At 38.7% G+C, this 3,187-nt stretch overlaps 1 long non-coding RNA gene across 1 annotated transcript in view; it reads left to right on the plus strand.

The window, feature by feature from the left end:
* The first annotated feature begins 390 nt into the window (after positions 1-390).
* The window catches only part of LOC135202065 (uncharacterized), a 4,084-nt gene continuing 1,287 nt past the window's right edge, over positions 391-3,187 (plus strand). Inside the window, exon 1 of the long non-coding RNA XR_010311667.1 lies at positions 391-536. This is a non-coding gene — a long non-coding RNA (uncharacterized LOC135202065). The remainder of the gene's footprint in view (positions 537-3,187) is intronic.

Below are 3,187 nucleotides of genomic sequence, written 5' to 3' on the forward strand. Positions count from 1 at the left end.
CCTCGTTTATCATCCATTAATCCTACCTGTCCTCATCATTCATCCTCATGATTTGCTCCTTCAGCAGCTGGGATCTCTCTCTCTCTCTCTCTCTCTCTCTCTCTCTCTCTCTCTCTCTCTCTGAGTCACTCTTTGTAAATTGATTTATTTTCACCTTTGCATCATATTTTTTATTATTTTTCAATAACCAGATTTGTCCGGTGCTAGATCCATAAAATTGTTATCTTTTATATATATATATATATATTATACTATTATATATTATATGTATTATAATATATATAATATATATGTATATAATATATAATATATACGTATTATACTGTCGGCATTAATCAAGTTCCTCTTTCCTTTTCTTCAATCAGAGATGCCGCTGAGAATGTACGAACGGTCTGCGTAACCCGTTGCTGTTACGGAGGGATTGGAAGCCAGCTACTAGAGGAAAATGTTTAACTCTCTCTCTCTCTCTCTCTCTCTCTATTATTAAGATAATCATCATTTAATTTGGTTGACGGTTAAAATATTTACTCCACCTGGTAAGTGATTTTTAGACATCATTCTCTCTCTCTCTCTCTCTCTCAATGGCATTGGATACTCATCGTCTAATTTGGCTGACAGTTCAAGATATTTGCTCCACCCGTTCAGTGATTTTTATACACTAAACTCCAATTAGGTCAGTTTTAACTATTAGAAATATGGGCATTGGTTTATTTTTTTTCAATCTGTAACAGTTTTTCTTTGAAATAATCTATTGCAACGCCTCTGTGAATTTTCCTTTCAACAAAACGTAATTCACTTCCTTTGGGCTTTTTAAACCTGTTCATTTATATTTTAAAAGTGGGAAAAATTTAATTCTAGTTAATTTTACCAACCAGGAGACATGACTGTATCCAGGACCCAACTAAGGTCACTGATATCTGCGCATGGGAGTGAATAATTTGCGTTATTCTTTTCTCCTTTGAAAGAATTATGCCGTTCCTAATTCAGGCTGGTTTTGTATTAGGTATTGAAACAAGCTGTCAAAATCACCAGATAAGCATATAGTAACTTGTAGTAGGGCACAGATGAAACCTTTACGAGATATTTGCTTGCTAATTGTAAGACGTAAGAATTGATCATTTTGTTGATGTATATATATATATATATATATATATATATATATATATATATATATATCATATATGTGTGTGTGTGTGTGTGTTATATATATATATATATATATATATATATAGTATATATATGTGTGTGTGTGTGTGTGTTGTATAGTATGTATATATATAGATATATATATATATGTGTGTGTGTATAGGTATATATATATATATGATGATGTATATATATGTATATATATATATTATATATATATATATATATATATATATATATATATATATGTATGTATATATTTAGGTATCTATAAGTATATGTACATAGAGTTATATATATATTGTGTGTATGTATATACAACTACATACACATGTACACACACACAAACGTGTACACTCTTTAGAACTGTACAAGTGTACATGCACACGAAGCATCCTTGCACTCAACGTACAAGGTCATGTATGTCTCGCTAACCCGCCACATAAACTAACTCCTATTAAAGAACATAATTTTCTTTTGTCTTTACTCCTTCACTCTTTTTCTCCCTCCCCTTCCCCCTTCCCCAACCCCTTCCCCCTCCCCCAAACCCCGCTAGGACATCCCACGCGGTCGCCGCCCCCCCTCCCCCCCCCCTCCCCCCCTAAAGGATTCCCCGTTGATTTCCTAGGAAGTCACCTTGATTCTTCTGCGGATCCTGTGGGATCGGAGTCTGAGCCCCCAACTCAACGGGAGACAGCAATAAACGGCAACTGAGATACCAAGTCGCTGCTTTCCCCAACCCCTTCCCCTGCCCCCTTCCCCTCATTCACCCCCTATTTTCACGACACCCCCAACTCCCCCTACCCCAACCCTTCTCCTTCTGCATTCCCTACTTGACAAGAAGCCATTGTCCTTACTGGCATCCTTTAGCAACCCCCACCCCCCACCCCCCTTCAACCCCCACCTTTCCCCTTTCTCCTCTTCCTGCTCCCCCCCCCCTCCACCTCTTTCTCCTCCTTCCTCTTCCTCCTCTTTCTTCTCTCTCCTCCTCCTCCTTCTTCATTTTTTTTCTCCTCTCCTCCTCTTCTTTCTCCTTCCCCTACTACTCCTCTTTCTTATCTCCTGTCCTCCTTTCCTCCTTTCCCCTTCCTCCTCCCCTTCTTTCCTCCTTTCCCTTCCTTCTCTTTTTTTGTTCTTCCTTCCTTCCTTCCTTTCTTCTTCCCCTATACCTTTTTCCTCCTTTCTTATCCTCCCTTTCCCCTCCCTTTCCCTCTTTCTCCTCCCCTTCCTCCTCTTTCTCATCTCCTCCTCCTCTTTTTCCTTCTCTGTGTCCTTTCCCTATTCCTCCTCCTTCCTTTCATTTTCATCCTTCCATCTTCCCTCTTCCCTCCATCCCCCCTCCCTCCTCTTTCTCCTCCCCTTCCATCCCTAACTGTTCCTCCCCCCCTTCCCTCCTTCCTCCTCCTCCTCCTCCTCCTCCTACCTCCTCCCCTCCACCCCCTCCCGCCCATTCCCCCCCGAGCTCCTTCGTTTGTTAATTAGCGTCCTTTTCTGCGTAACTGTCTCGACACTCTTGCAGACTTTATTATTCGGGGTCTGTCCTGGCGTGAGGTTTAGATTTGGCAACGGGGCGTTTTTTTTTCTTTTTTTTTCCAGAGTGCCATGACACCTCTCTTTTTCTTCCTGGTGTCGTTTTGATTCTTTTTTTTTATCATTTTTATTTACAGGGTAGTTTCCAAGACATTAGGACTCGCTCTAGTGAGAGAATGTAGCCGTCTGCCTGCGATGAGCTAAAAAATATATATGAACTACAAATATATATATATATTCTTTATTTATTCATCTTATTTACTTATTTTCATTAATTTTATTGACATTTTTCTGGTTTACCTTTTTATCTGCTACAGTCATATGCTAAATTTTGGTCTGACAAGTCTTGCGTGGTAGAAAGTGGGTGACAAGGTCGAAATTTTACTTTAAGTGACTAAATCATACTTTAGTCACTTAAAGTAAATAATTTTTCTTTTTTTCTTTACAAATCCATTTTTTACTTAAAATTTAGTAAATCATATTTGGTCTTTTTTTCCAAAACCAGTTCTTT

Source organism: Macrobrachium nipponense, chromosome 30 (assembly GCF_015104395.2).
Source record: "Macrobrachium nipponense isolate FS-2020 chromosome 30, ASM1510439v2, whole genome shotgun sequence".
NCBI classification, from domain to species: Eukaryota; Metazoa; Arthropoda; class Malacostraca; order Decapoda; family Palaemonidae; genus Macrobrachium; species Macrobrachium nipponense.